Source organism: Acomys minous (assembly GCF_964271855.1).
Source record: "Acomys minous genome assembly, chromosome: 19".
Taxonomy (NCBI): Eukaryota; Metazoa; Chordata; class Mammalia; order Rodentia; family Muridae; genus Acomys; species Acomys minous.
Genome location: NC_140499.1, coordinates 8,022,501 through 8,043,314, shown reverse-complemented (window position 1 = coordinate 8,043,314; position 20,814 = coordinate 8,022,501). Strand labels below are relative to the sequence as shown.

Below are 20,814 nucleotides of genomic sequence, written 5' to 3'. Positions count from 1 at the left end.
TCAGGGTTACAGAGCAGGCATGCGTGAGGGTCAGCTGTTGGTGATCTGCATGTGCCAGCTGCCATGGGGCTCATTCCATGAACAGTAATCCACTTTTTAAAGAGTCAATTTAATTTTTTTTTGTATGTGCACAGCATGTGTGTATAGTGTCTGAAGAAGCCAGAAGAGGCCATCAGATCCACTAAAACTGGAGTGACATATAGTTCTTAGTCACTGCTTAGGTGCTGGGAATCAAACCAGACCACCTGGAAGAGCAAGCAACCAGGGTTCTTAACTGCTGAGCCATCTCCCCAGCCCATCTAATTAATCTGGTTAAGATACGAACAAGGTGTGTGTGTGTGTGTGTGTGTGTGTGTGTGTGTGTGTGTGTGTGTGTGTGTGTGTTTGGGGATCACTCAGGTCCTCATGCTAAGCCAACTCCACTCCCTACTCAGCTCTAAGACGTGAATTCAATTCATGCATCACAGCCAGCGGTCGGTGAGACTCACTCTTGTTCAGATAGAGGCAGCCTCCATGTTGCCTCAGTACCAGACTTATCCTCCAAGGAATGAGGCCACCATCCATGCACTGAGGAACAAGCCCTGTCCTTACTTCATGAGCTGCTGCTGAGGCTCAGGGTTAGGCAGACTTGGAGCTTTGGACTATAATTCACAGCATGGATTCAAACACTGTGAGTTAACTCTATCCTGAACTTTGTTACCTGGCCATATTGTCAAATGTCTTAACTAATTTTATCTAAATCTCTCTGAGCAAAGGTGGTAGGTTGGGCTGAGTCTTACGCAACAGAGAAGCTCCTTGCTTCCGTCAGGATGTCAGTCCACATATCCACCAAGGGGACGGGTGCTGCAACTCAATGAAATGCCCTGGGAGTCTTAATCCCCACACATTCTACATCCAAAACTATGTCTCATAAACCATGCATAGCTACTTACTGTTAGGTACTCAAGTCAACAGTCTCTCTTCCACATTCTTAAATGGTTGTCATGCGTCTAGTGCTAAGATAGGGTTTAAGGTGACAATGGCAGTCAGAAGTATCCCTCAGAAGCACACTGTCGGGGGAGGTGATGGTGGATTCTCAGCATGGACATAAGTGTGGTAGGAAGTAAGAGCAGGAAGTGTTCAACCCAAGCACTTAGGGAGACCGCTCCAGGAAAGGGATATTGTGAAGGATGCTGGAAGCCACACAGAGTTGACTGAGCATACCGCAATAGAAAGCCCAATCCAGGAAACAGAAGAAGGAGCACGTGGGTTGGAATTCATAACCCAGAGACAATAAGCAAGGCTGTGACTGTCTGAGCAAGGGTGGAGGGGGAGGGGAGGGGAGAGCCAGGACTGTACCCAGGGGACCCTCTGTCTAGGTGTTGGTGTTCCAATACAGCTAGTGTGAGAACCGAGGGTCACAGCTATCCATCCACAAGAATGCGCTCACTCGTCTTCCATGTGTGGGTACAGTCTGTGACCCACAGTTCTTATCAAGGAAACTGGCAATGTTAACTTGTTGTTGTTGTTCTTGCTATTGTTGCTTTGTTTTGTTTGGTTGTTTGCTTGGTTGGTTGGTTTTGGTTTTGGTTTTTCAAGACAAGGTCTGTGTAGCCCTGGCTGTCCTCATCACTCTGTAGACCAGGCTGGCCCCGAACTCAGAAATCTACCTGCCTCTGCCTCCCAAGAACTGGGATTAAAGGTGTGTGCCACCACCACCCAGCTGGCAATGTTAACTTTTAATGATAACTGATAAGTGTTTTTACTACACACACACACACACACACACACACACACACACACACACACACACACACGCAACCATGTGCACTATGCTGAACTCCCTCACACTGTGAGTTCATCTCACACAGGTAAGAGAATAGACTAAACACAATCTACCTTTCTCCTAGCCTGGGCTGTCATTTTCTTCACATCTGCCCATTATCCTCTCAACTCAAAAGGAGAAACATTGAAAACAAAAGTTTGTTGAAAACCTGCTGTGCTCTGGCGTGGTGGCACAGGCTTGTAATTCCAGCACTTGGGAGGCAAGTGGACCTCTCCGAGTTCAAAGCCAGCCCAGTGGTCTACACCAAAAGCTCCATGCTTGTCTCAATCTGGTCTCAACAACAATTGTAAAATTAGTTAATTGATTAATTAAAATGAGACAGGGAAAAGGCCTGTAATTTTCTAGTATGTACAAGGCCCTGGAGTCAACTCAGGGTACCCCGGGAAAGAAAGAGCAAAAAGGAAAAACAGGAAAGAAAAGATGGATGAGAGAGAGGAAGGAAAACAGAGAATGGAGAGGGGAAGGAGAAAGAAAAAGTAAAGAAAGCCTGCTATTTAAATATTAGCTGTCAGAATTATTGTTTATTTATTTCCTTGATGGTATCTTTCTGCCAGCACTGTCAGCTGTGCTTCCTCTTTAGCGTGATCCCTTCCTTTGTTTGTGTTTAATAGTGTAAAAATATTCTGTGCACATCCTTCGTAGAATAGAAGCAAACTCACAACAAATGAAGAAGTAAAATAACACCTACCCATTTATTTTTAGTGACTAGTAACTGACACTCGCTAATATGTCTGATGCATCAACACTGTGATGGGCATTTTACACGTACTTTTTAACTCTTAAAAAAGCCTCTGGAGTAAATACTGGCATTACTTCTATTTTAGAGATACTGTAATTGAATCTTCCAGGAGTTAGGTCATTCATTCGCGGCAACAATGGATGCTAGTGATCTACACCACAATTTTGCAACATAACCTACAACCATCTCATATTAATGTTATATATTCTCAGATGAAATGTTCAGAAGGGGCAAACTCAGCCAAGCTGAGAAATAACAATGGCTGCCCAGGGCTGGTACAGAAATGGAGATTGATTTTTAAGAGAATGATGAAAATATTTTTAAATTGATTATTGAGATGTCCATATAACTTTATGCTAGACACCACTGGACTACAGATCTAAAAGCACTTAGCTTCATAAAATAATGATTATATTACATCAAGAAAGATGGCAAGAAACAATCTCCAGGGTGAGTGAGGTGGCTAAGCAGGTTTTAAGGCACTTGTGCTGCTAAGCCTTAGAGTCCTGAGTTCAGTCCCTAAGAAGTACAGGGTAGGAAAAAAACAGCTCCTACAACTTGTCCTATGACCTTCACACACATGCCATGTCACATGTGCATGCACACACATGTAAAACATACATATACATACAAATAAACAAAAATAATTAATACTTTGCAAACTAGGAGTGGCACTGCATGCCTGTGAGACCAGCAAGAAGACCAGGAGTTTACAGCCAGCCTGGGCTACACAAAACTCTGTCTCAAGAAAATTAAAAGAACAATAGTGAAGTAACATCCTAGATTCAGGATCAAACGTCCTTTAGTCACCCCCATTTGACTGCTCTCTTCCAGAATAAACATAGGGACCAGATGTGTGGTATTGGGAACAAAATGTTCAAAGAACTATCATGAGAGCCGTGGCTGCGCTTGGAGGCCGTTCGGTGTTCCTTAGAAGCCGTGGCCAGTCTTTGTAAGAGCTGGGTAATTTACTTGATTTTGACTTTTCCCAATCTAGAATAAATGGAAACATTGCTTCATTCACTGTCACTGAAATGTGCTAAGCTGGACAGAAGAGAATAGTAAAACTAGAGGCAATGGGACGATGGGAAACTCCAAATGCTCCCATGGAGTCAGCTGGACCCTGGGGCCTTGAGGCCTCACCACTCCTGACCTTCGGTGTCTATTAAAATGACAACATAAGCTGGGCGTGGTGGCGCACGCCTTTAATCCCAGCACTCGGGAGGCAGAGGCAGTCGGATCGCTGTGAGTTCGAGGCCCGCCTGGTCTACAAAGCGAGTCCAGGACAGCCAAGGCTACACAGAGAAACCCTGTCTCAAAAAACCAAAAAATAAAATAAGATAAAATGACAACATGGAAAAAGAAAGCTGGCTGTCCCCAAGTTTCTGCCATCTTCACTACCCCGTCTTCTCTAAAGATGCCTCAGATGTTGGCATGCTCTTCCTACACGCTATCACTGCTGGCCGACGAAACAAGTGTCACCAAAGCACTGCCTATGTGGAAATCCCAAAGGTCCCTCCTAAGCTGATGTTTCAAGCCCTAAGCAAAATCAGCCCATCCTGTCTACAAAGTCATCCTGCCTTAACTCTCACTTGTCAACCTTAACCTTAAACTCGTGGACTGGAAGATATCTCCGTGCATAAAGCACTGGCTGGGTGAGCATGAGTGCCCAAGTCTGGATGCCCAGCACCTGTGTGTCAGCCAGGTGCAGTGGTGTGAACCTGTACTCCCCACATTGCAGGGCAGACATCCGGATCCTAGGGGCTCACAGTAGTGAACTCCAGGTTCATTGAGGCTTAGCCTCAAACTGAAAAACTATAAGATGGAGACACAGTTGAAGAAGACCATCCTCATAACACACCCTGGCCTCCACACACTCCACACAGGCAGCCTAACTACACGCATGCAAAATCTATTCCTAATACTAAATCCCCATTAAAGGAAAACCTAGACAGGCATGGTGGCACACACCTTTAATCCCAGCACTTGTGAGGCCAAAGATGGATCTCTGTGAGTTCGAGGCTAGCCAGCTCTACATAGTAAGTCCCAGGATAGATGAGGCAACATAGATAGACACTATCTAAAAAAACAAAAACAAAAAAAGGAAGGCAGAAAAACTTTGGATTTAAAAACTTCCTGAAATCACTTCTATGGCTGAGTATGGCTCAATTGGTAGAGAACTTGGTTACTATGCACAGAGTCCTGGTTCAGAGGCAGCACTGCATAAACTAGGTGTGGTGGCACAAACCTGAACTTGTAGCACCTCAGACAAAGAGGCAAAAAGATCATAAGTTCAAGGTCATCCTAGGCTACATATTGAGTTTGAGGCCAACACAGAGAGAAAGAGAGAGAGAGACAGAGAGACAGAGAGAGACAGAGAGACAGAGACAGAGACACAGAGAGAGAAACAGAGACAGAGAGACAGAGAGATAGAGAGATAGAGACAGAGAGAGAAAAGCTCCAACTCTATACTGGCTGCACTGCCATATATCATTAAACTTTCTAAATGCATTTGCCAAACGTTATGTTTTAGCTAAATTGAGCATGAATTGTTCGTTCAACATTGTTTAAATGAGTATTTACATTTTAAAGGAAACTTCACATCTCATATTTTTGTCTTTCTGCAGAGCTTCAGAACGCCTGGAGGAATGACAAATGACCCAACCTTTGTTTATCAGCAGGAAGTCACACTGGTCAGGAATAAAGAGGACAGACAACTAAACATGTTTCCTAGCCTTAGTGATTTGATAATTTTAGACTTAAAAAGTCTTAAAAAAAAAAAAAATCCCAAGACTTGCTTTAGTCAGTAGAAGGCACCGTGCAATGCAGTAAGCTTACTAGCCACACAAACTGGCCACCTCCAGCCTTCCATAGGAAGTGCTGGGGAGAGGGTGCGCATGCACACATGAGCACAAGCTAATGGAGACCAGAGGCAGAAGTCAGGCCTCAACCGCTCTCCACCGTGTTTTGTATATAGGATCTTTCTGAACTGCTTTGGCTGTCCTGGCTGGCCAGCAAGCTCGAGGGGTCCTCCTGTATCTGCTACCACAGTGAGCGGTCATGGGTGAGCATGGTGGTGCCTAGTTTTTTCTTTTGTCTTTTCCCTACATGGCTGTGAGGGTCCTCATGCTTGTGAAGAGCCACATAACTAGCTGAGTCATCTCCCCAGCCGTCGCTGGTTTCTTGTTTTGTTTTGTTTTGTTTGTTTTGTTTTTTCAAAGATTTATTGATTATTTATACAGGGGTCTACATGTCCACCTCAGGCCAGAAGAGGGCATCAGGTTACATGATAGATGGCTGTGAGCCACCATGTGGTTGCTGGGAATTGAACGCAGGACCTCTGGAAGAGCAATCAGTGCTCTTAACCTCTGAGCCATCTGTCCAGCCCCTATTGGTCTTCTTTACTGGCCACGGATAGCTCTATACTCTGCGATTAGCCACTGGGCTTTTGCCATGGGTCACCAACAGCGTAGGCAGGAAAACAGAACAAAGCTCACACATATCTCCATGGAGGGAGGACAGGAAGGGCACACCTTCCTGAGTGACTGGAGTTAACAGGTGCGCCTTGACGATGACCGGCACAGATGTCAGCGTTTACATGTCACTAGTAATAAACACCACCGGGGACATTTTCTAAGAAAGCAATCTGGCCTGCTTTCCCCAGGACAGAACTCCCTCTAAGACACAATACTACAGCTGATTTGACCTTACTAGACTCTGTGGGGCAGCTGGTAATGTAAAATGAATATAATTAAGACAGCCAAGCTTTCAGGGCTGGTACAGAGACTGGAATCAGGCTCAAATGAGCGGCCACACCAGGAAATGTCTTTTGAATGGCTTTCTTGTTGCTATGACCACTTCGTTACTGCCCCTGCTGTGCCCACTCCTCTCACCACTCCCGAACACGTCAGCAGCGCAAACTTCCTCCGGGTTCTTCAGTTCCTTAAAGTTCTGGGGGAATAATCTATCAACTTTTGCAGTCCTGGGAAGTTAGTTTTTATTGTCATTCTGAGAACAACAGTGAACTCCCAGGGTGGATGGGATTTCGTGGCCCTCACTGTTTGGTGTATGACCACAAGACCTACTCACGCCAGTGTCTTGAGTAGGCAAGGCTAAGGACAAGAACCACGGGGTTAAGGGTAGCAAAGGCGGAGGATGCAGCTTTTACTATTGTTCCCAAATAAGCTCTGATAGGGTCACACACTGTGGCTCAAGAGCCTCCCAACCTTGTACAGCAGAGCTGAGGACCGTGGGAAGAGGACTGACTGAGGTGCTGAGGTACAAATGGGATCCACTGATGAAGCGGAAACGAGCTGACAGAGCAGCACCGCCACTCCCAGCTTCTCAAGCCTTCCCTCCAAGGCCTTTCCCTCCAGCACCTCTTGGCTTTGATAGCGTTCAGGCGTGGGACAATGCCAGGTGGGACAGCTTGCCCAAGAGCTGCTCCAGCTTTGTCTTAGATCCACTCTAGACAAGCCTGGCACTGCATGCCTCTGGGTCACCGGCTGGGTCAGAAGCTGGCATTGGGCACCTCCAGCGCCTTCAACGGGAACACCACCTGGGATAACAATTAACCAGGTTCCAGGCTCAGTTCGAGACACGATGGCACAGAATCAGGCAAGAGCTGATGTCTGCTTAACCTGAGCCAAAAAGAAAGTAATATAGGGTGTGCTAGACCAGTCTATGAAGACAATGGGAGTCACATGGCTGCTGTAAGGTGTAAGCCTACGTTGCTCAGAGAGTTCAGCCCAGCCTTCCAATTCCTTGTGTTCAGAGAAAACATTTCCATGGGTGCATACTCTGGGAAATCCCTTAAACCCAGCTTGTGGGTAGTTTCCCACTTATTATATTATTTGTCGCTTTGTTTATTTCTATTTTCAGCCAGAAGTATGCGGTCACTGTGTGTCCTCGCTAGGTGAAAAAGCTCAGGCAGACTTTGCCAAGACACGAAAACTGTGAACTTTTTAAAGATTTTGTCCATACTCACAAGTGACCAATGAGTGAGATGGTTTTAATACTTTTCTATAAAGCCATCAGGTACCGATGACCAGGTTGATAAAGGCTCCCTTTAAGGTTTAAATTAATGGCTTTAGATGGACATAGTGGCACAGACATTTAATCCTAGTACTCAGGAGGCAGAGGCAAGAGGATCTGAATTCAATGTCAGCCTGGTGTACATAGTGAATTCCACAATAGCCAGGGTTACACAGAGAAACGCTCTCTCAATCCCAACAAAAGCATTTAATAATTGATGATTATGCAACATCATAGCCATATAGTTAAAGGAAGGTGGGGGGGAGTAATACTGTAACTGTGCCACCCACATAGGGGTGCAAAGTACATGGTTATAAATGGCTTGCAGCCTTCACTGTGTGGCTTCAGCTTCATCAACATAAACCCGGAAACAACGAGAACCTTAAAACACACACGTACGCGCACGCACCCGCACCCACACACCACCTCTGTCTCCCTTTCCCTCCATCTTTAAAGATATTAGAAAGAAAAAGATGGTAGAGCAGATGCTGGCACAATGCCTATCCTGTTGGGGCAAAAAGAGAAGAGAGTCGCAATAACAGACACATTAGCATATCTTAAAATATTGGCATATCTTAAAACATTAGTTCACCCACTTGAACTGAAGCATACTTATACATACGAGGCAGAGGAGCCACAGTTCCTAAAGAGCACACACTTTGAAACACTGTCAAATGCACCCATCTCCCAGAGGGGTCTCATGCCAATGACTCCAGGGCAAATGAACAGAGGAAAATTGCTCTTTAACCTCTGGGAAACTGAGGGAGCCATTCTCTTGGTCCTTAATTTTATGGGCTTCATTTCTTTATTTTTATTAACGCTACTTTCGAGTCTTACACATCACACTCTAGTGTTACCAGTCAGATTTATTTTTAGGGTGACCTCTTATTGTAGGGAGCTACTTGTGAATAAAAACTATAAACAAGGGAGGAATTGGGTCCCGCTCAGCCCACCTGGGTGCTCCGCCCACATAAGTGTCTGTACCTATTTCACGTGACAGTCTAGAAAAGCACACGGGTTTTCACAGTAAAAATGCAATGCCAACTGATCCACTGTAACTCTAAGGAGTAGGCCCCAGGGGAAAATTGTATCCAACAGGTAGAATGAGAGAAAATGGGGCTTGCTAGAACACAACACGTTACTTAGCTCAAAAACTAAAACAAAGTCATCCTGCATAAAATCAGAGTTCTGCCTAGCTGTACTTGGAGGACACAGAGAAAGTCACTACCAAAACAAGGAATAAAAAAAAAAATGCTTACAAACAGTTACAACCCTTTCAATGACAATTCCAGCTCGCGTATGCTGTTTCCTCTTGGCTCCGTTTAGACTGACAGGAAAACAATCTTAGTCAGAAAAAAATGTAACCCCCAGCCCTGCAGGATCAAGGGACTTAAAAGTATTCTTTTCTAACGCAGCAATCACAGCAATCGCGCAAGTCTTCTCCTGCCAGTCACCCCATCTCCCCACTGGCACAGAAAGAAAATCTGACACAAAACAGAAAGTTCAAAGCGCTACTAACCTGGGGCCCCTGGCAAAAAGAGACGCTCCATTTTACTCTAAAGAATGAATCCTTCCTACGAAAGTAATGTCCAGAACAGCTGAAAGTCGAGATGGGGGGAGATTGGCTACCCCAAGAATCCACAGGAACAGCGAAAGCAGCGTCTTCCCAAACTCAGCTTTGGCAGGCTCCCTAAAGGCAATTCAAGTCGGCCAAGCCCACAGAGCATTTTAGCCTATAAGCTTCAGTAATGAACTTGAAGCCACGCCCCATATGCTAAATAGGCATTCTACAGTGCGGAAAGAAAAGCCACTGCGAATGAACTGAGGCTCTGACTGACTTCAGCTTTGCACTGGTTGCCTGAGAAAACCAGAGCACACACACTTCAACAACGAGAACTCTCATTCACTTGTCTCCGCAGGCCGCTGTAGTAAAGAGGCTGATTCTCGTCAGACAGGACAATACAGTCTCCCCTCTCCTGCGCTATGAAATGACTTTTATAAGTGCTGCCTAAGCTGGGTGCTGAGCGTGAAACCTTCAGCACCATAAATTCATACTATATAAGGGAGATGTGCAGCATTATTGTTTCTGAGAATCAAACTCATACTATTGCTAGCTTTCAATTTTCATAATATAGAATACGCTCAAAACCTCATTAGTCACAAAAGGTCGAAGATTAATATAGTTCACAAGGAAAATCTGTCAAGGAACCTTCCAGTGTCCGCTCCCAGTTGTCTGAAAGTCTGTAAGTCAGCTTTCTCGTATCAGCTCATCACTTCAGATACATTTGGGGGATGAAAAATGTTTTCAGGGGGCCAGGATGAGACACCTGCTGCAAAGCCTGATAGTCTGAGGTCAATCCCAGGACCCACACAGTGAAAGAGAGAACTGATGCCAGATAGTCATTCCTGACCTCCACGTGCACACATACACTCAGACACGTGTGTACTCAGAAAAGGAAGTGTTTATATGTGTGTGTGTGTTTCTAACCTCACACACACACAATGCATATATACATTCAAACACATGTGTACTCACTATATATATTTTTATATTTCAAGATAGTTTCTCTGTGTAGCCTCGGCTCTCTGGAGCTCACTCTGTAGACCAGGCTGGCCTTGAACTCACATAGATCCACCTGCCTCTGCCTCCCAAGTGCTGATGTTAAGGGCGTGCGCCACCACACCTGGCTTAAAAAGACACTTTCAAATGGATCATTACTGTCTTTCAATATCATATACTATGTTTTCAAAATAAGCAATCTAAATTTAGTTTTCATTCTACAAAGACGTAGTTAATAATTTTCTTCAAGTAACTAAACCCTAAAACACAGTCAATATAGCTCCAGCATAGTGCTCACCCAGCTTTTTAACAGAAAAGTCACACTAAATACAACTGTTCCCTGCTTTTCAACCCCAGGAATAATGTTACTTTCAAAGACTTGCTATTTTTTATATAAAGTTCTAATTTATTTACATAAGCTCTACTTTAACATGATGATCTAGATTTCTCCTACACTATAACACAGAATCAAGTAGGGCAGGAAAAAGCTGATTCACCCACTGCCAGGCAGAACTTACGTGCATTTCTGCTAAAAGCAAGTTACTCAGTGCCTATGAAACATAAAGGATTTGCACGGTGTTAGCTCGCCAATGCCACAAGGAAAACCCAGAGACAGCTCACCTAACGCCCACCTCGTCATCTCCCGAAGCTAGGGCAGGGCTCAGCAGTTTCTCCTAGAGATACAAATCTGGAAAGACTAGAGAATCCCAGCACAGAGAGGGAAGCTAGCCTAGAGCAGGTAACTAGTGGCTTTAAAAGTGCCAGTACCCCACCTGCTGGCAGAAACAGGAGAAGCCTGGAATGTTCTAACAGACTTGGGGAGGAAGTCTTGGTGTTGGAAGAACAGGAGGGAAAACCAGTTATGACAATACTGATGTCACAAGTAATGTGCGGTTAAGAATCATTAAAGTGTGTTCATCTATGAAAGTAAAATATTTCTGAAAAATACTGATGCCAAAAAGTCGTTAAACTTAAAGCCATCTCTTTTATGTGGCTCTAGTTTGCCAACATAAATGGTAAAAACATAAAGACATCTGATGATTTGCATTCCCAAGAAAATCTCTAATGTATAATGTGGATTTTCTTATCTCTCTACAAGAAGTCATGTTGTCACCCCAGAACCAGATTTGATTGGCCCCGCAACTCAACTACGTGAGCTAGTGATGTGACTGTGTCTCTTTCATATGTTTCTTCTCCCCGGATATGGTGGTACATGCCTGTAATTCCAGCACTCAGGAGGGTTAGACACAGGATCTTGAGTTTGAGGCCAGCCTTTGTTACACAGTAAGACCTGAGGGTCTATCAACTTTAGGATCGTATCTTTCCTGTCAAAATTTATTTCCTTTTAGGCTTGGGGATATAGCATGCTTGCCAGATGTGTGCAAAGCTCTGGGTTTGAGCTGGAGAACCAGTGAGTGTGGCCGCTCATCTGTTCATCTGTTACCCCAGAACTTGGAAGGTGCAGGCAGGAGGAGGAGGCACAGAAAACTCAAGGTCATCCTCAGCTGCAAAGTACGACCTCAGCCTGGGCTACAGGAGACTTTGTCTCAAAGAGAAGAAAGAAGAGGAGGAGGAAGAGGAGGAAGAGGAGAAGAGGAGGAAGAAAAGGAGGAGGATTCAGGCAGGGAAGTCAGCCCAGTAAGGTGTTTGCTGTATAAACACAGGACCTGAGTTCAAATCCCAAGAACCCACATAAAGCTGGACGCAGCAGCACAAGTCCGTAATCTCAACACACTCTCACAGAGGCATGCGAGGTGGGGAAAAAAGAGTCCCAGATAGTTCAGGAGCCAAGCAGCCTGGCACACAGCACCAGTGAGGGGTGGAGGGAGCAGAGGCTTTTCCTCAAGCTAGGTGGTACAAGAAGAGCCCACACCTAAAGTTGACCTCTGACCTGCACAGATGGACCCAGGAGCATGCTTGCCTGTACTCACACAAAAACATCCCTTTGTGTCATATAAGTTAATGTTTCTAAAATCAAAGCCTAAATCAACCGCACCAAGGTTGAAGAATTTTTAAACCCCAGCAAAAGAAAATTACAGTGGGATGCGACCTTTAAATCCACCCAAGCATTAACTAAAAGAAACAGTGCAGCTATCGCCAAAGGCCCCTGCTGTGAGTCATATATGGGTGCAAGGTACCTCCCCACCATAAATTCACTTTGGCCTCACCTCCCTATTGCTATAGCTAGCTCAGAGAAAGAGAAAAGAGCTCTTCTGGGATATGTGGCTTGACTCCACACAGTCCACAGGGCCAGGCCTGGAGAGAAAGTCACTGGTCCCTAACCACAGCCCCCTGACTCTCCACATCTATGGGTCAACCAACCTCAAATGGAAATAGTTGCGGGGAAACCACATCTGTTCTGAACATGTCTATACTTTTTCTTGTCATTATCCCTTAAGCAATTAAAACTTAACAGCTTAATTGCAGCCATACTGTAAAACAGTCACACTATAATGTAGCAACTCATTAAATAGAATATATATTATATCATGTATCATAAAGAATCTTGCTCGAGGCCAGTTAGAGCCTAAGGAAGACGTGGGTTTCAAGCACGTTATATGTCATTTTATGTAAAGGATGTATATAATCTAAATCCATGGGTATCCAAGGCAGCCGGTGCCTTTCCACTGGCCACAGAAGGACACTGTATGAACTGGTGTGTGCTCTGCCAGACGTTGGTGTATGGGGACAGTAAGGAGGCAAGGATGACCCAGTAAAGTCCTCAGTAAACAGAGAGTCAACACAGGACAGAGCTGGAAGTGACAGGGAGGGGAGGAGGGGAGCCCAGGCAGAGGGCATGGTGTAGGAGGGGGTAGCATCCTCTGAGGAAGCAGGTTCAGCCTGGAATACTGGCAGACCCCATCATGGGGGAAATCCGGAGGCCTCTGATCTCCCCTGATGCAGGCTAGAGGGTGACTGGAAAGCATGGCGATGCAGCGAGGAGAGGGAAGGACAGGGCAAAGACGAGGCAAAAAAGTAGGAGACAGGAGATACCCACAAAAGAGAAGGACAGGTACACCTTAGTGTTTCTAACTGCTCCAGTTCGGTGCCCAGATAAAGCCCAGCAGATGAGTGCTTACCTACATGCACAAAATCCTGGGTTCAGTCCCTAGCTCAGCGTGAATCAGGCACAGTGGGACAAGCCTGCAATCCCAGCCTTTCAGAGGTAGAACTGGGAGGAGCAGAAGTTCAAGGTCATCTTCAGCTATGTGATGAATTCAAGGCCAGCCTGGGCTAGAGACTCTGGCTCAAAAAAAAAAAAAATGGGGGCCAGATGGCAAGATGGCTCATTACATAGATATACTTGCCACCAAGAATGAAGAGCAGAATTTGAACCCTGGGACTCACATGGTAGAAGAGAACCAAACAAAGGCTGTAGATTGTCCCCTAGCCTCCACACACGTGGGAGCAAGCACACACACACACACACACACACACACACACACACACACACACGTACTCATGAGTGATGCATGCATGTATGTAATAATACATAGATGAGGGCAAGGCACTTGCCACACAGGCATGAAGCTCTGAGTTAGGATCCGCGGAACTCTAGATGGGGCAGGGCACATCTGTGACCCCAGTGCTGTCATGGGGAGATGAAAGGCAGAGTTGGAAAACTACCTAGAAGTTTTGGGCCATTTGTCAGCCTGGTACACGCATAGGTGAAAAACAAGAAAGTCTACCATCTCAAACAAGGTGGAAGATGAGAAGCAACAGTCAAGGTTGTCTTCTGACCTTCACACAGGTGTTTGTCTGCACTCGCACCCATGTGAGTGTGTACACACACCACACACATACACAGGAGGTAGGGGAAAGTATTCACACCACATCACACCCAGTCATTCACACGGAGAAAGATAAAATAATAAAGAAGTTAATGGACAAATAAAATACAACAAAATGCACAAGTCTTACATTGGCAAGCTTCATCAAAAAGGCTAAAGAGAGTCTATATACGGCTTAGTGGTTAAGAGCACCAACTGCTCTTTCAGAGGGCCCGGATTCAATTACCAGTACTCACGTGGTGACTCACAGCTATCTGTAATTCCAGTTGCAAGGATCCAGCGCCCTCTTTTGGCCTCTGGCACAGACATGCATGCAGGCAAAACACTCAGACACATAAAGATAGATAGATAGATAGATAGATAGATAGATAGATAGATAGATAGACAGACAGACAAGGCTGTACAGGGCTTGGGGGCTGGAAGATAGCTCAAGAGTTAGGAGCACTTCCTGTTCTTCCATAGTATTTGAGCTTGGTTTTCAACATCCACATCAGGCAACTCATGGCTCGAACCCTCCCCCTTCACACAGCATACATTCTCTCTCTCTCTCTCTCTCTCTCTCTCTCTCTCTCTCTCTCTCTCTCTCTCTTTCTCTCTCTCTCTCTCTCTCTCACACACACACACACACACACACACACACACACACACACACACACACTCACGCAGCAGTAAGCCTGGCAGCTCCATGCTCAATGGCTCCCTCAGGGGCATAGATTTTACCCAAGAGATGGCTCAGCCAGTAAAGGTGTTCGCCATCAAGCTGACTGACTGAGGTCTATCCTGGGGCCCTCATGGTGGTGGAAGGAGAGAACTGACTCCACATAGTTCCATGACCCAGTAGATAGACAGTGAAAGAGAAAGAGAGAGAGAGAGACAAACAGAGGCACAGACAGACAGACAGACAGACAGACAGAGAGGATAGATAGATACATAGATGATAGATAAATATATAATAGGTAGATAGATAGATAGATGTAGTTTCTAAATTTAAAAAGAATGGCCTATTCTGTGACTTGTCATTAATAAAATTCACAGATGATCTCCTAGTGTGTCACAGTTGTCACTATTATCTCATAGTACCATTCCCACTCATCATAAATTCAGACTAATGGTGGTCATTAGACCCACTACCTGATGCCACTGTGCACGTTAAACAACAGGGTCGCACAGAACTACAACATTTATTTCTTGTCACATCTATGACTCTCAGGTATTGCTTTTCTTTGTAGTTTTCCACATTTAATTCTATGCAGTAAATATTATTCTCTAGAATAATTCTCTGTTATAATAATTCTCTGTTAGAATGTGGGAGGTCCCATGGCATACACAAAGTAAAGACTATCTGACTATTTTGGAGGGTGAGTGGCTCAGCTGGGAGAGCATCTGCGTAACATGGATGGGGTCTGATTAAATCCCCAAGGGCATGAACCAGGTGTGGCAGTGCATGCCTGAAATTCCAGTGTTCTAGAGGTAAAGGCAGGAGCATCAACAATTTAAGGCCAGCCAGGTATGGTGGAGCATAGCTTTAATCCCAGCACTTGAGAGGCAGAGGCAGGAAGATCTCTTGAGTTCCAGGACAGCCAGGGCTACAAAAAGAAATCTTTACTCAGGGGGAAAAAAAGCTTAAGGTCATCCTTAGCTAAATACTAAGTTCAAAGAGGCTAGCCTGAGTTACATGAGACTCTGCCTTAAAAATAAAAAGTAGATGTTTAAAAAAAAAAGAGGAAGTCATAGGAAGACTCTTAGGAATGACATTCAGAAAAGGAGACCCAGGGTAGCAAGGTGATTGATTGTGCTAAGGAGCTTGCCTAAAGCCTGTAGGCCTAAGCTTGACCCTCGGGACTCATGAAAAGGTGGAAGGACAGAACTCATGCCACAAAGTTGTCCTCAGACCTCTAGCTCCGTGCCATGGCATGCCCCCGCCCCCGACAATAGTAAAAGAGAAAACTCTAGTGTGAGTAGAAGTTGCAGAATTCAAAACCAAGATTTCTAACTTTCATCCCTTCCAGCCGGACTCCACACTCCTGAGCACAGATACCTTCTCTGATATAAGCAACGTACATACACATGCGCCTGCTCCACAGTGACTCTGACTGGAAGGCGGGCCACCCAGCCTGCTTTGGACCTCAGCAGGAGCTGCTCTGTAAGGCAGCACCACCCCCTGACCCCACAGTGGGCCAGGCCCTGTTGGCTACCTGGCTGGTGAGTGGCTCCATAGCCCAGCACGTTGGCATCAGCACACCAGTCAGAGCCTAATGGCCACCCCACCCTTCTCCCGGGCTTCTATCCATAGCCACGGCTCTTCTGGCAGTTGACATGTGAATTATGAGGCTTACAATATACACCTGTTTAATTTTCCATCTTTCATAACCCTTTTTAGCTTAGCCTCTGCTAAAGCAATTAGTTTGGAATTGGGTGGACTAGCTGACACAGGGCTTTGTCCTCTGCTCTCCATGCCTGCCAACTGGCATTCGTTATTTGATGTGTGATGCGAGCTGCCAGGATAGCCGCAAAGGACACTGTGCCTCCTTGTTGCCGTGTCTACACCCTGGTCTGCTGCAGCTGTCATCGTGCCTCCTGTGTGTGAACCTGACTCTGCTGCTCTTACTGTTATAGGCTGATTTCCTTAACCATTGCAAGTTACTCTGACATCCAGGCTAACCCTCTAAGACGTAACCACATTTTGAGAACTGATAGCACAAAATTGAAAGCACGGGTGCTCAAAACTCTCTAAAGTCTGTATTTAGGTTTTTTTTTTAAATCCATGTAATTTTTCTCTATCTGTGCATGTGCATGTTTGAATGTGCATGTGTGTGCAGATACCTGCGGAGGAAAAGAGAGCCTGCTGGATGCTCTGGAATTGGAGCTACCAGTGGTTGTGAGCTGCCATGTGGGTGCTGGGAGGCATGCTCGGGTTCACTGAAAGAACACCAGCTCCTTTCACCTTTCTCAATTATTGTAGTTTTACACACGCAAAATCTACCTCAAGTTTGACTGGGAAACCTGTTTGTTTGTTTGTTTGTTTGTTTGTTTGTTTGTTTGTTTTACAGAAGTCATTCCGTTCACAGCTGCTCACCATATATTATGCATATTTTCTTTTCATTAATGGTAATTTAGCCATAGAGAAATCTGTGTTAAAAATACAAGTTGAGGGGGGACACAGGGATGTAGCTCATTTGGTAGGATCCTTACGAAGCCTGCACAAAGCTTTGATATATGTACGTCATAAACTGGACTTAGTGGTCCACACTTGGAATCCTCGCACTTTAGAGGTGAAGGGAAGAGAATCAGAAGTTCAAGGTCCCATTCAGCTACCTTCTTGGACTCCAGAACTAGAAAAGCAGAACCCTCCTGCTGCCGGCCCTAACACTGCGCACCGTCCACAGGGCTACGCAGGAAAGAAGAGAGCGTAACACCCAGGCCCCGCCTCTCTGGAAAAAGGAGCTCAATGGGCAACAAGCCCAGCATAATTTACCTTCTCAGCCAGTCACCCAGAATATTTCCTTCCTTCCCTACATGATTTAAGAAAGGGATCCTGTTGCCCCGAAATGCTTCCTGTAGACGGAAGTCTACTGCATGTGTTGTACTGCCGAGGTTGGCTACTTAAATGTGACACAACACTTAACTGTACATGTGTCTTAGTTAGTTTTCTAGGGCTGTGATTAGACACCATTACCAAGGCAACTTGGAGGAGAAAGGTTAGTTAGAGTCCGTGACCATCTTGGCAGGCAGGCATGGGTTGGAGCAGGAGATGAGAGCTTACATCTTGATCCTCAAGCAGAAGGCAGAAAGCTGCCTGGGATGGGCATGGGCTATTGAGACCTCAAAGCCCACCCCCGTGACAGGCCTCCTCCAACAAGACCACACCTCCTAATCCTTCCCACACAGTGCCACCAACTGGGGGACCAAGTATTCAAACGCATGAGCCTATAGGAGCCATTCTCAATTAAAGACCCACACCAGGTGTCAGATGTCCCTTGACTTATTATGTTCTTACCTTCCAACAAACCCAGGGTGAAACCGAAATGCTGAGAGTCAAAGTACATGTAATGGCCCCAAACGGGGGCTTAGAAAATGGCCCAGCGGGTAGACTGCTTGCCTAACACGAGCAACGTCATGGGTTTGATCTCCAGCACTGCACAAGTGAAACATGGCGGTACACACATGAAACCCCAACAGGGGAGGACTGAAACGTCAAGGGCATACTGGCTACACACTAAGTTGGTGGCTAGCCTGAGCTACATGAGATCTGTCTCAAAACGGACTGGAAGTCGGGAGACCTGCCTCAAAAGGAAGCTAAAATAGACATCTCCGTTGTTTAGAAACTATGTATATATAATTTAATATATGATACGTTCTGTCACAAAATAGGCAGTGTGATAGTAACAATATGATATCATACATGTAATATTACAATACAATGAGTAAGCTACTCAGCATCTTGTTTCCCACTCATGTGCAGCCAGCCAACATGGCGGATACGGCTCTTATCTCCACTTCTCAGGTGAAGAAAGCTAAGCCAGAAATGTTGACTTGGCCAAGGCAATTCATTTAACACTTGTTTACATAACGCCTACTATGTTGTGAGCACTCCTACCAGAATTAATGATACGAAGCCGAAAGCCCATGCCTTCAAGGAGATGATGTTCTGCTAGGGAAAACAGACTGCCAAAAATGAAAACATACAGGCTGAGGACACACAGCTCAGTGGTGGCGTTTGCCTCGCACGTTCGTGACCCCAGCACTAAGAAGGAAACAAACAAAGAAATAAAAACAACAAGACATAAATATAGAAGCAGACGATGTGACACCCTGTGAAGACCAGAGCAGAGTAAGGGAAGTCAGAATGAGGTAGGGAGCTGAGGTGGCGCACCCTGGCGCATGGGAGGCCTCTCCGGGGAAATGCCACCCAACAAGACCTTAATAAAGGAGGGCAAAAAGCTGGGTGTCTTGGTCTATCACTGTGATGAACACAGTGGTGGGCAGGAGGGGTTCACTCAGCTCACAGGTTCTGGTCCATTACCAGAGAAGCCAAGGCCAGAACCCAGAGGCAATAGAGCGACACACCAGTGGAGGGGTCCACTCTGTAGTCTGGAAAGGCTCACTTGAAGCCTCTGCCAACTCCAAATGTTTGAAACGTTTGTAATAAATGTCGGGGGTGGCTGGGGGGGGCAAGAGGGAAGGATCTGGAAGCATTACAAACAGCATTACCAAAGCTTTCTCATAGAGTTTTGCTTTGAAGAGCAGAGGGATGGATGTGGCTGTGGCTCAGTCGGTAGAGGGCTTGCCTAGAGTGCACAAAGGCCTGGGTTCAATTCCCAACTCCATAGAAAGTGTCTACCAAGATGGAGAGATGGCTCAGTGATTAACAGAACTGTCTGCTCTTCCGGAGGCCCTCCCAGCATGAACATGGTGCCTCACAGCCATCTGTAATGTGGTCTGTTGGCCTCTTCTGGCATGCAGATGTACATGCAGATACAGCATTCATATGCATTAAATAAACCTTAGGAAGGAAGTAAAGAAGGAAGGATGGAAGGAAGGAAGGATGGAAGGAAGGAAGGAAGGAAGAAAGAAGATAAACTCTCTACCAGGTATAGTGTCACACACCTCTATCCCCAGCACGTGCAAGATGTAGGCAAGAGGATCAGGAATTTAAGGTCCTGCATTCAAAGCCAGCGTCTGAGCCAGTGTCTTAAATATGCCAAAAAAGGACAGAAATATAGGGGTAAGCAGAAGGTACAAGAGACTAAAGGGGTATTTTTAGATTTAAAGTGAAACACAGTAATTGTGCATATTCATGGAGTGCAGTTTGACATTTCTAAATAAGTTTACAATGTGTCATGATAAATAGCATACCAGCACTTCATTCCTTTAGAATTAGTGAGCATAGGGATCTTTGAAAATCCTACTTTAGCAGCTGATATCCACCCTAACTATCTTGCTGTACCATATACAGAACACAGACATTAATCTTCCCATTAAAATGAATCCTGGTACCTGTTAACCCTCATCTCTCTGTCTTCCCTTCCCAACACCCTTCCTAGGCTCCAGGAAGCACTATTCTCCTTTTTATATCAGGACATCAATGTTGTAGCTTCCACATATAAAAACAAACAAATGGTATTTGTCTTTCTGTGCCTAGCTTATTTCATGTAACATGATGTCAGGGGAAACCTTTAAAGAGGATGCTATGGAATGTGTGAATAACAAAAATGATCCAATAAGCCGAGGAAGCCCAGTGATGAGGACATAGGAGGATGCAGGGCTCTGAGTCGGCAGAAGCAGATACTGGAGGTAAGAGAGCTGTAACTCAGGAGAACACATCCTAAAGACCGGGGCCTAGAGGGCAGGATGACAGATGGATACAGGAGACATGCTCATTCTTGCTGACTATTTCTAGGTTCTCCATGATCTTTAGCTGAGCAAAGAAGGAGGAAATGGAGATTAAGGGAAAGAAACAAAGATGCTCAGGAAGACAAGACAAAGAACTCACTGGGGAATATGCCATGACTACCAAAGAGTGCCCGTGGAGGCAAAGGTAAGGGAGTGGCACATCATCACAGCTGTGTGTGAGTGTTTTCAGCTGCTGGGGGACAGTGCAAAGCTGTGCCTGTGGGATCTTGATTTTAACATGATTGGGATTTGCTGGGAAGTCTGATAGGAGGGGAGGCAGACAGAATAATCACAAGTGTGGTGGTTAATCTAATCTTTTAAAACATGTTTTATTCATTCTCCCTCCCTCTTTCTCTATCCTTGTCCCCCTTTCTAACTCTCTTTGTCTCTGCTTGTCTCTGTGTCTCTGTGTCTCTGTCATCTCTGTCTCTGTCTCTCTCTGTGTCTGTGTGTGTGTGTGTGTGTGTGCACG

At 45.4% G+C, this 20,814-nt stretch overlaps 1 protein-coding gene across 3 annotated transcripts in view; it reads right to left on the bottom strand.

Moving 5' to 3' along the window:
• PLD1 (phospholipase D1) overlaps nucleotides 1-20,814 on the bottom strand; it is a 209,369-nt gene that overhangs the window by 153,641 nt on the left and 34,914 nt on the right. For 2 of the 3 annotated variants that reach the window (XM_084768481.1, XM_084768483.1), the window contains exon 1: nucleotides 9,118-9,307. The exons of the other annotated variant lie outside the window; for it this stretch is intronic. The gene's annotated coding sequence lies outside the window, so the exon portion shown is untranslated. Of the gene's footprint in view, nucleotides 1-9,117; nucleotides 9,308-20,814 lie in introns of those variants that run through there. 3 annotated transcript variants of the gene reach the window in all.